Source organism: Aquarana catesbeiana, linkage group LG01 (assembly GCF_042186555.1).
Source record: "Aquarana catesbeiana isolate 2022-GZ linkage group LG01, ASM4218655v1, whole genome shotgun sequence".
Taxonomy (NCBI): domain Eukaryota; kingdom Metazoa; phylum Chordata; class Amphibia; order Anura; family Ranidae; genus Aquarana; species Aquarana catesbeiana.
This window is the reverse complement of record NC_133324.1, coordinates 87874606-87887658: the sequence shown is the minus strand read 5'-3', so window position 1 is coordinate 87887658 and position 13053 is coordinate 87874606.

Sequence of the window (13053 nt, the reverse complement as noted above, 5' to 3'; positions counted from 1 at the left end):
TAATTTTTAGGGACTCATTAATGACAGGAATAGTACCACTGGATTGGCGCAGGGCGAACGTGGCGCCTATATTTAAAAAGGGATCAAAGTCTTTACCAAGTAACTATAGACCTGTTAGTTTAACTTCTATAGTCGGGAAGATACTGGAGCATTTAATAAAAGACAACATAGATGAGTTCTTGCTGGAAAAAAACATTTTAAGCAACAGACAGCATGGATTCGTGAAAGACAGAAGTTGTCAGACAAACCTGATTTCTTTTTATGAAGAGGTAAGTAAAACCTTGGACGTGGTATACTTGGATTTTGCAAAAGCGTTCGACACAGTTCCCCACACGGGGCTCATATGTAAGGTAAAGTCTACAGGCTTGGAGATATCAGTTTGTAAATGGATAGAAAACTGGCTAAAAGACTTCAGAGAGTAGTGGTTAATGATTCTTACTCTGAATGGTCTAAGGTTATCAGTGGTGTACCCCAAGGTTCAGTGCTGGGACCCTTACTTTTTAATATCTTTATAAATGATATTGGGTCTGGGATCAAAAGTAACATTTCTGTCTTTGCAGATGACACCAAGCTATGCAGTGGAATAATGTCCTTACAGGATGTCTCCAATTTACAAGCCAACCTCAATGCACTGTCTAATTGGGCGACTATGTGGCAGATGAGGTTTAATGTTGAGAAATGTAAAGTTATGCACTTGGGGGCTAAGAATATGCATGCATCATACATGCTAGGGTGAGTAGGGGGAGTACAACTGGGGGAATCCGTGGTGGAGAAGGATCTGGGGATTTTGGTAGATCATAAGCTCAATAATAGCATGCAATGCCAAGCTGCGGTTTCCAAAGCGAGCAAAGTCCTTTCTTGTATTAAGAGAGGTATGGACTCTAGAGAGAGAGATATAATTTTGCCCCTGTACAAATCATTAGTAAGACCTCATCTGGAATATGTAGTTCAGTTTTGGGCACCAGTTCTCAAAAAGGATATCGGGGAACTGGAGAAAGTGCAGAGAAGGGCAACCAAACTGATAAGAGGCATGGAGGAGTTCAGCTATGAGGAAAGATTAGAGGAACTGAATTTAATCACTCTTGAGAAGAGGAGAATAAGGGGGAATATGATCAACATGTTCAAATATACAAGAGGTCCATATAGTGAACTTGGTGTTGAGTTATTCTCTTTACGGTCAACACAGAGGACAAGGGGGCACTCTTTACGTCTAGAGGAAAAGAGATTTCATCTCCAAATATGCAAAGGTTTCTTCACAGTAAGAGCTGTGAAAATGTGGAATAGACTCCTGCCAGAGGTGGTTCTGGCCAGCTCAGTAGATTGCTTTAAAAAAGGCCTGGATACTTTTCTAAATGTACATAATATAACTGGGTACTAACATTTATAGGTAAAGTTGATCCAGGGAAAATCCTATTGCCTCTTGGGGGATCAGGAAGGAATTTTTTCCCCTGCTGTAGCAAATTGGAGCATGCTCTGCTGGGTTTTTTTGCCTTCCTCTGGATCAACTCAGGGTATAAAATTGGGTATATTGGATTGTAAAATATTTTTTATTTGATTTATTTATTGTTTTTAAGGTTGAACTGGATGGACTTGTGTCTTTTTTCCACCTGACTAACTATGTAACTATGTAGAGGACCTAACCAGACCTGAAAAATAAATTACTAAATATAAATACAGCAGAGCCTAAATGTATCCAGTCTAGGGCAGGGTGCTACACCTAAAAGTTCAAGGTTGTTGCCGTTGTCACTTCAAACGTGACCTTCCGCCTTCAACACTGTCCATCTCCTGCCCAGAAGGGTGGCACATAGTCTGGTATCTCTACCGAAACCTGTCTACCTTGGGAGGCCCTGCTGGTGGTAATTACCAACAGCTTAGCTTTTGGCTTCACAGATACACGCATGTCCCATTGGTATAACAAGCCTATGTACTATGTCTGGAAATTTACCACTAGTGTCTATGAAATTAGAAGTAAAGAGGCAGCTTTGTCCTGCAGCATTATCGGCCACACAAATTTTTTTTTTTTTACTCATCTGTAGAAATACAGTAATTCTTGTGAGGTCATTAAAACAAGGCCACAATATTCTAAACCAGATTAATACCAATACAACAAGAAAACGTTCTATGTAAAAATGGTAAGCCTAACAGAGAGGTGATGCTTTTTGCTTACACGCTGCCGTAATCAAATTATGTACCTTCTAGTAAATAGTTATGAGCTGAAGTTCAGGCTGAACCCAGTTTATTGGAGGGCTCTGTCAGGGGTAGCATTAAAAGTCAATAAGCCTGAAGGCGGGCAGCTTCTGGTGTGATGTGTCTTTAGGTAACCTGTAGAATGCGGGAATCATTAGTCCTGTATTAAAGGTTTGTTTGTAAAGTATTTAAGTGTATTTTCACTTCTGCAGCCAAATTTGGGTAGAACCTATGTAGCGCTCACCCCCAGAGAGCCTCCGAGAGTGACCCAGGTTCTCCCTTGCTAGTACAAAAGCTGCCAGTCACAAGTACAGTTCCATGCACACCAACAATACAGGGCAGGGGTGTCATACTCAATTGCATTGTGGGCTGCATCAGCAGTATGGTTGCCTTCAAAGTCTCTGAAGTGCACTATGTAGAGATTGCAAGGTTCAAGTTACATACAGAGTGCAGGGTTCAGGTTATGTACAAAGTGCAGTGTTTAGCAGTACGCCATGTACAGAGTGCTGGGTTTAGGGATGTGCTATGTACAGAGTGCAGGGTTTAGGAGTGCATTACATAGAGTGCATAATTCAGGAGTGTGCTACATAGAGTGCAGGGTTTAGGGGGTGTGCTACGTACAGAGTGCAGGGTTTAAAGGTGTGCTATGTACAGAGTTCAGGGTTTAGGGTTGAGCTATGCACAGTGTGCAACCCCAACCCTCCCCAAAACTTCCTTGCATCTTTCTCCTACCTGGCCCGGTTCTAGTACTGTACTTCCCTGTGCAGGAGGCTCTGCCTCGCCTTGCAGGGAGATCATTCTCTCACTCAGACTCTAGAGATCTGTCCCTGCCATACTCCACTGCGAGTGTGTGCAGAGACCTTTAAGTTCTAGGAGCTGCTGAAAGCAAATCGGTCTCTCGTAAACACAAAAGGCTTCTGTGTTTACAAGTGACAGCGTGGAGTGGTAGCGGAGGGTGAGAATAATGGAGTTCTGCCACATTCTGGCTGCAAAACTGGGTTTGAGTGCCATATGACAAGGCCTGGCGGACTTGTGTTTGACATTTGTGGTCTAGGATATGTGTTTTTAGAATTAATTGCTGAATAACTTGAAACAGGGAAGGGGTTAAGGTATAGGTTCAGGATATTCCAAATTATATTAGGATCAATAGGAGGACAGACTTCCTAGCACAAATCCTTATAGCATCAGGCACACATGAAAGTCCCACACCCAGGTCTTACAATGACCTATGAGCTGTCTGCCACCCAGCTTCCACAGGTAGTTCCTCAGTGAGGGAGATAAAGATCCTTCTCCAGACCAGGATTCCAGCATAGTGCCCGCCAGAAAAAGTCCCTTTATTATTCTCCTCCAGGACCTCAGCCCAGATCCTCCTGAGGCCCAAAACCAATTCTACAACATACTCTAGCTGCCTCACAGGGGCAGCAACCCCAGGAGAACTGAAACCCTCCTAGCAGAGGAAGAACCCTTTGGAAAAGACTCGACCAAACATTTATCATCTCCCCAGCCACCTTATAGACACCCCCCTTCCAGAGATTGTCTCATGCATGATATATAATCATAGCTGAATATTTGATCCTCCTTGCCCTATATTTTGAAAGCTTCTCCCAGAAGGCGGTAGGAGAAATCAAACACCCAGCTTAGGAAGCCCAACCAAACAAACTAAATTTAGCCTAACAACTAGAGGAGGGCACTACGCTTACTTTATATTTGTTTTTTATCAGCTTACCTTTTTAGATGCTCTTTTCGACAAACTCCAGCAATGTAAAATTCTACTTAGTTCTCTTTGTGAAGGGACTGGTGAGCTGGGTTAGTCATAATTAACCCTGTCTGTGCTGTGCTGTCAGATACCATCTTATCAGACTGGATTCAGGCAGTCCCCAGTGTTTCAGCTAGAACAGATCACAGTGAACTCCTTGAGAAATTATTGTAGTCACATTCGTGTGTCCGAAGTTTCTGTTTCTACTCAAATATTAGGCGTGTGACTTGGAACTGCACAGATTAACTACTTGCCAACCAGCGACGTACCTGTACAGCTGGCGACTCTGAAGCTGGTAAAAGTAAGGAACTGTTAGATTACTTTTACGGGCGGTGGAAGGGGCTCCTATCCCCCTCCCACTGCCTTTACCAGGCTCCGGAGTGATTTGGGGTTTGGTCCGAGAATGCTACCGGCGGCATCCAGCTCTTGAGACACAGTGTCAGAGCTGGAAATGATGCGGATTTTGTCACTTTCAGTTTCGGTCTCGCCATTACCGGCTTGTACAAGCATCACTTCAAACCGATCTTGATGTGATCTGATGCTTTGGTGGGCAGAGGAGAGATCTCTCCATAAAGATGACCTTTTGAGCCCATGCTATTTCAAGGGATGTTGTTCACCCCTTGTGATAGCAATAAAAGTGATAAAAAAAAATCAATAAAGAGAGTGTAAAAATACAGTTTTTTTTGTTAATACTTCAATACTGGTCACTTTTAACCCCTTTCTGCCCAGGCCAATTTTCAGCTTTCATCACTGTCATACTTTGAATGACAATTGCGCGGTCATGCAACGTTGTACCCATAAGACATTTTTTATCATTTATTCCACACAAAAAGAGCTTTCTTTTGATGGTATTGAATCGCCACTGTTTTTTTTTCTAAATAAATGAAAAATGGCAGAAAATGTTGTTCTTCATTTCTGTTATAAAATCTTTCTTCATAAGTTTAGGTCAAAAAGTATTCTCCTGCATTTCTTTTGTGAAAATAACCCAAATCAGTATAAATTATTTAGTCTGTAGGAAGGTTATAGTGTACACAAACTATGGTATATATATTCCACATTTTGTCATGTTACAACCAAAAATGTAAATGTATTTTATTAGGATTTTATGTGATAGACCAACACAAAGTGGCACATAATTATGAAGTGGAAGTAAAATGATAAGTGGCAATTTTCAAGTCTTGCCACAGATTCTCAAATGTATTTAGGTCTGGACTTTGACTGGGCCATTCTAACACATGAATATGCTTTGATCTAAAGCATTCCATTGTAGCTCTGGCTGTATGTTTAGGGTCGTTGTTCTGCTGTAAGGTGAACCTCCGCCCCAGTCCCAAGTCTTTTGCAGACTCCAACAGGTTTTCTTCTAAGATTGCCCTGTATTTGGTTCCATCAATCTTCCAATCAACTCTGACCAGCTTCCCTGACCCAGCTGAAGAAAAGCATCCCCACAACATGATGCTGCCACCACCATGTTTCATGGTGGGGATGGTGTGTTCAGGGTGATGTGCAATGTTAGTTTTCCGCCACACATAGCGTTTTGCTTTCATGCTAAAAAGTACAATTTTGGTCTCATCTGACCAGAGCACCTTCTTCTACATGTTTGCTGTGTCCTCCACATGGCTTCTCACAAACTGCAAACGGGATTTCTAATGGCTTTCTTTCAACAATGGCTTTCTTCTTGCCACTCTTCCATAAAGGCCAGATTTGTGGAGTGCACCACTAATAGTTGTCCTGTGGACAGATTCTGCCACCTGAGCTGTGGATCTCTGCAGCTCTTCCAGAGTTACCAGGGGCCTCTTGGCTGCTTCTCTGATTAATGCTCTCCTTGCCCGGCCTGTCAGTTTAGGTGGACAGCCATGTCTTGGTTGGTTTACAGTTGTACTATACTCTTTCCATTTTCTGATGATGGATTGAACAGTCCTCCGTGAGATGTTTAAAGCTTGGGATATTTTTTTTAACCTAACCCTGCTTTAAACTTCTCCACAACTTTAACCCTGACCTGTCTGGTGTGTTCCTTGGTCTTCATGATGATGTTTGTTCACTAAGGTTCTCTAACAAACCTCTGAGGGCTTCACAGAACAGCTGTATTTATACTGAAATTAAATTGCACACAGGTGGACTCTATTTACTAATTAGGTGACTTCTGAAGGCAATTAGGTCCACTAGATTTTAGTTAGGGTTGTCAGAGTAAAGGGTGCTGAATATAAATGCACGCCACACTTTTCAGATATTTATTTGTAAAAAAAATTGAAAACCATTTATTTTTCCTACCACTTCACAATTATGTGCCACTTTGAGTTGGTCTATCACATAAAATCCCAAAAAAATACATTTACGGTTTTGGTTGTAACATGACAAAATGTGGAAAATTTAAAGGGGTATGAATACTTTTCCAAGGCACTGTATATATGAAAATTGATCAATCCTGATGTACTGATGGTCTATCTCATTTATTGGTGCCAGGACAGTACAAATATCCTCCCAAATGACCCCTTTTTGGAAAGTAGACAGTCCAAGGTATTTATTAAAAGGCATGGCAAGTTTTTTTGTGGTAACTTTTTTGTCACAATTATTTGGAAAAATATATATATTTTTTTTACATACAGTAACCAGTGCAGTACAGCGCTATCATATAACTGGTGTGGCAGTGATCAGGGACACTGACTGGTGACAGTATGTAATAAAAAAAAGTAAGACTGTACTACTCTGGGTAAGTGATCAGGATTTTTTTTACACATTATGATTGCATATGACAATACATTTCATTTGTATAAGCAACAATTTTTACTGAATTAAACTAGTTCATTCGGTGTCTTTTCTTGTGATTAGCTGTGATTGGTCAAAGTTAATCACATGGTACAGATGGGCTGTGATGTGAATCTATGTACTTATGTTTTACCAAAAAAAATGGGTGTTATAGTGTTTATGTGCACTAAAATTCATTGATGTGCATTTTTTTTCCAAAAAATTACTGTTGCGCAAATACCGTGTGGCATAAAAAAAATTGCAACACCCACCATTTTATTCTCTAGGACCTTTGCTAAAAAATATATGATGTTTGGGGGGGTTTGAGGGATTTTTACATATATGTGAAAAGTGTCAGAAATGTCCAGGGCTGAAGTGATTAATGCATGACGACCGTCTGTAATGTGAGAACTAATACTTCATGTACTGTGACAAGCAAGCATGCAGAGCAGTGATGGGAAGAGATGTGTTTTCATCAAGTTATCACTTGCACATTTGTGCTTCAATACAGACAAAATGGTGAGGCATGGTATAGACGCTATGCAACCTGGAACAAGAAGTTTCCTGTCCCATTAGTGAATAGGGACAAGCTAGGTGAATGAATACATGGGCAAAGGAATTAGGCAATAAAACATACAAGTCCATCATTGCAAAGTAAGGCAAACAAACAATACAGAGAATATACTGTAACTACACTAATATCTACTTAAACCAGCAAAAACATATGCTGTGTGAATGGGAACATATGACAAACATATCTGGGTTTTCACAACTTTGATTGCACAATCTATAGTGTGTGTATATATATATATATATATATATATATATATATATATATATATATATATATATATATATATATATTTTATTATTATCTCCTCTATTTTTCATGATCATTGATATTTCTCAAATAACATCTTTTTCATCTTTGTCCTTTGCCTGATCTGTATGCGATAGTCCTTCATGTCTGGCGGGAGCGGCACACAGTACTGAATAAAAAGATAAAGGCTTGTTTGCTTGCACAAAATATATAAGACATAATCAGCCGCCTTATTTTTGCACTTTTATGTTTGTTGGCTTGATATTTTGCAACATGTAGAAGGATTGGTTTCTCCGTCTGCTATGGGTACATGTTTACAGCTTACATACTCTTTGAAATAACCGCAAGGTAAAGAAGCGCTAGATCACAAAGAATGTTAATGCTTTGTTGTGTTGTTACTACATCTTGTCAAAACATTCTATATTTTCAAAATTAGTGGGCCTTATGCCGCGTACGCACTAGCGGACTGGTCCGACGGACAATTCGACCGTGTGTGGGCTTCATCGGACCTGCAGCTGACTTTTTCGGTCAAAAATCTGACGGACTTTAGATTTAGAACATGCTTCAAATCTTTCCGACGGACTCGAGTCCAGTCGAAAAATCCGCTCGTCTGTATGCTAGTCTGACGGACTGAAACCGACCTAGGACAGCTATTGGCTACTGGCTATCAACTTCCTTATTTTAGTCCGGTTGTACGTCATCACGTATGAATCCGTCTGACTTTGGTGTGATCATGTGTAGGCAAGTCCGTTCGTTAGAGAGTCTGTCGTAACTCCGTCGAAAGTCTGTTTAAAAGACTGTCGGACCTTTGTTGTCGAAAAGTCTGACCGTGTGTATGCGGCATTAGGTACTGTTCACACATTAATGAACATTGCATCAACACGTGCATTTTTGGGCAATGAAGTGCATTTAAAGCAACCCATTTACTTTGAATGGGCTATCAACAAACAAATAATAAGCGTGTACTATATTTGAGGAAGCTGTGTGCCACAATGCAGAAATTATTCACATTCATGCGAATAGGTAAGGTAGGTAGGTAGCATAGGTAAGTAATAGAAAAAGTCACGCTAATAATGTGATGAAGGCAACAAATAAATGCCTTAAAACCTCATGAAGGAATATATATATAAATATAAACAATATTCAATGTGCAAAATAAATTATAAACAAGTGATATTCAATGTTAAAAAACAAATCTTAAAGAGTGCATATAATGTCCATATAATCTGTGCGCAATGAACAGTGAATATTTGAAGTCCATATACTGTGTATAGCAAAAAACAAAAACCAAAAAGGAGGACCAGAAAAAAAGGACCAAAAAAAGAAATATCCCCAAGTGACAGGTGAAACAGGACCACGTCCTGTAGCGACGAAACGATGTAGGGAGGAGGAGCTACGTCCTGACGACACCGCTATTCGAGTACCCGGAAGTTACGGGCTGTTCTGAAGCCGGCCAGCTTCTGTTTATGCCTATTTACAACTGTTGTTTGTAAGTTTATCTTTGGCTTTATTTATTCAATAAATGTGAAGATTTTATGCTATGTGGATCAATTTATGTTTTTCACACTGACACACCCAACCCATCCTGCTGCGGTCTGTGGAGAGGGTTCCTGTGGACCTGATGACATCTAGTGCCTGTCTCTGAGATCCCGGGCTGGGGTTACAGCCGTCTGCCCAGTGAGGTCTCCTATAATTAAGGGACGAACGTTCTCTGGTAAGAGGCAGCAGTTTTTGAAGGTGGAGGTTTTCATCTACGTACCCCATTCACTGCAGCAAGAGTCTTTTTCACCTGTCACTTGGGGATATTTCTTTTTTTGGTCCTTTTTTTCTGGTCCTCCTTTTTGGTTTTTGGTTTTTGCTATACACAGATTATATGGACATTATCTGCGCTCTTTAAGATTTGTTTTTTAACATTGAATATCACTTGTATATAATTTATTTTGCACATTGAATATTGTTTATATTTATATATATATTCCTTCATGAGGTTTTAAGGCATTTATTTGTTGCCTTCATCACATTATTAGCGTGACTTTTTCTATTACTTATCTGATTGTGCTGTATAACACTCTAGTCGCAGCTTACACATTTTTTGATTGTTAGCGCAGTATTATACTTTTTCCATTTACCACGTGCTATAGCATAGGTGCAGGTTTTTTTACTCTACATGTGCATTGGGTGCCATTTGGTATGCACAGTACAGGAGTGTATTCTTGTGGAATTTGGGTCCTTCAGCTTTCCCTAGTCGAGCATGCCAGAAGCAGAGGTGTAAGTTTTTGTTTGCTTTTCCTCAACTGAACCTGTCGCCAAACTATTCATTTCAACAAAAGTCTTCCCATAAGATTATATGTGCATTTACCTGTAAAAGCCACCATTGTTTAGACCTTCAAAAGCCCTGAGACTGCTGCTGGGTGCTGCCTGGTTAGATGTGATGTCATCAGACTCATAGCTGTTACTCAAGTGACATTCTTTAGCAAGCTTTTCTAACCATTTTGCCCAAGAGGAACCCTTGAAATTATTTTCAAGTCTCAGGGAACCCCTGCTAAAAACAGTTCATTGGGGATCAAATGCACCTTCCAGAGATGGCTAGTAGAAAGAAAGCCCAACTTAGATTGGTGGTCAGAATGCCCACCTTGCAGACAGCTTGAAAGAGTATTGGTGTAATGCAGCTAGCTCTGCCAAATGGCGATGGCCTTCAAATGCACAGGCACCATAGAATGAGAGGACAATAGGTCACAGCTCAAGGAACCCCTAACAACATCTGGAGAAACCCTAGGGTTCCTCAGAACCCTGGATATGAATGGCTGCTGTATAGAATTCCCCTTCCTCCCTCCCTGGCAGTTACATGTAGGTAGGTAAAGGGAGAGTCGGAGTAGCTGGGCCAACACAGTAATTAGACACTCCCAGAAGAGGAAAGTGCTATGTTGTGGCAGGAAGGAGGAGGCTGTACAGGAAATGGACTCTCCTGAAATAATCATTTTTTCATTTTTTCTAGCAAGTACAAGGGCACATTGCAAGTGATTACAAATTGTTCATGGAAAGGAAAAATACTAAAAGTAAGCATTTACAATATTTGATGTTTCTGTTCTTCCACCTGCAATTTTGATGGCAGGGCCTCTTTAAGCTTATGCCGCATACACACAATCTGAAATTCCGTCAGCAAAAGTCCGATGTGAGCTTTTGGTCGGAAATTCCGACTGTGTGTATGCTCCATTGGACTTTTGCTGGCAGAATTCCAGCCAGCAAAAGATTGGGAGCAGGTTCTCTATTTTTCCGTCGGAAAAAGTTCCTATCGGAAATTCCGTTCGTCTGTATGCAATTCAGACACACAAAAAAACACGCATGCTCAGAATCAAGTACGAGACGGAAGCGCTCGGTCTGGTAAAATGAGATAAACACGAGATTAGCAGAAGGAGCCCAAAGGGTGGCGCGCTTTGTATGGAAATTCCCTTTTCTAGTGCCGCCGTACGCGTTGTACATCACCGCGTTCTTGACGGTCGAAAGTTCAGAGAACTTTGTGTGACCGTGTGTATGCAGGCCAAGCTTGAGCGGAATTCCGGCGGAAAAACCATCCAAGGTTTTTCCGACGAAAATTCCGATCGTGTGTACGCGCCATTAGTCTTTTAATGTGTTGGGTGAGAAATTACAGTAGCTAATACCCCATAAAATCATTCCCCACATCTACAGTATTACCTTTTGTACCACCACCCCCTCCCTTTAGAATGTAAGCTCTATGAGCCGGGCCCTCCTGTCCTTTCTGTATTGAACTGTACTGTAATTGTGCTGTTCCCCCTCCACATTGTAAAGTGCTGCGTAAACTGTTGGCGCTGTATAAATTGTGTATAATAATAATAATAATAATAATAATAATGTTCTCTCTTCTCTATTTTGGTTCAATAAACTAACTTCAATTTAAAAAAAAAAAAAAGATACTCAAGAACATGAAAACTCCGAGCAGACATCAATGTCAAATTGGCCAGCTCCTCAGTTTTCTTTGATCTTTCAGAGGTACATTTTTTCTGTACAGTGGTAATCCAAAACATTTGTCCAGTGTAGGCAAATGTATTTTCCCACAATGCCCTGCTTCCACTAAAAATGTATTGTATGACGTGCCATTCTATTGCATGCATTTTAACAGATGTCCCTAATGTAGAAACTATTCCATGTGGTAAGCACAGATTACAGTTACAACCATGTTTTTGTTTTTGTTTTTTTGCATTATACAAAGCAAAGGAGGGTCTAAAGTCAAATTGCTCTATTGCTCTTTAATTATTTCATGTACCGCTAATTAAAACCTTTCTGAGAAAACCAAATGTCGAAGAGCTGGTATGCACCGGTTTATTTAAAGTGTTACTAAACCCAGGACCCTGCATTCACTATATCTGGTCTCCCACAATACTCAAAAGGTGGAAATGCAATTATTTTAGTAAATATATAGTGCTAAATACCTTTTCTCATCAGCAGTATATAGCAGTCTTGTGACTTCTATCAGTGTCTGGTTAAAGCTTGGAGATTTCTTTCTCCTCTGACTGTCCTAAGAGGCTGCATGACTCCTGACCTCCTGTTTTGACAGTACGGATTGGCCCTGTGCTGATCACATGCACCCTCCCCAAAAGAAAAAACTTTCTAGCAATACACACCAAACTGAGCATGTGCAGAGTGTCTCCTAGGGCTCTGTGCTATCTGCAGCTGGATTGGGGACAGTAAAAGAAGGGGAGGATCAGAGTAGACAGGATCACACATCCTTTTTACACAATGCAGAGGATTAACCCCTTAGGTTCCACAGTGAGTATAACAAGCATGCTTTACTGCATATACGGTACATACTGATTTTACCGTTGTGGGTTTAGTAACCATTTAAAGCATTATTAAACTCAAAACCAAAAATGTATTAACCACTTCCCGACCGCCGCACGACTGTATACGTCCTAAGTTTGAACGGGGATATCGTTGTTATGGCAGCAGCTAGCTGCCATAACCCCGGTATCCCCGTTTTCGTGCGGCGGACGGCTTTCAGATAAAAGTGGTCCCTGCGGCGGATTCGCCGCAAGATCACTTTTATCGGTAGCGGGAGAGGGGCCCCCCCCTCCCGCCGCGATACGGTGCCCTCCGCCGCTTACCGGAGCCGTCGGTAGCGGCGGAGGCGATCGCGTCCTTCTGCGTGGTGTGTCTGGAGACGAGTGAGGCCAAGATGGCGCTCACTCGTCTCCATGATACTGCTGGGCGGAAGCGACGTCAAAACGTCACTTCCGTCCACGCCTCTTAAAGGCATATTTTTTCAAATGTCATTTTTCTAAATGACTTTTTTTTTTTTTTTATTGCATTTTAGTGTAAATATGAGATCTGAGGACTTTTTGACCCCAGATCTCATATTTAAGAGGTCCTGTCATGCTTTTTTCTATTACAAGGGATGTTTACATTCCTTGTAATAGGAATAAAAGTGACACAATTTTTTTTTTTTTTTAAACAGTGTAAAAATAAATAAAATATTTTAAAATAAATAATAAAAATAAAAACCCCCCTGTCCCGACGAGCTCGCGCGCAGAAG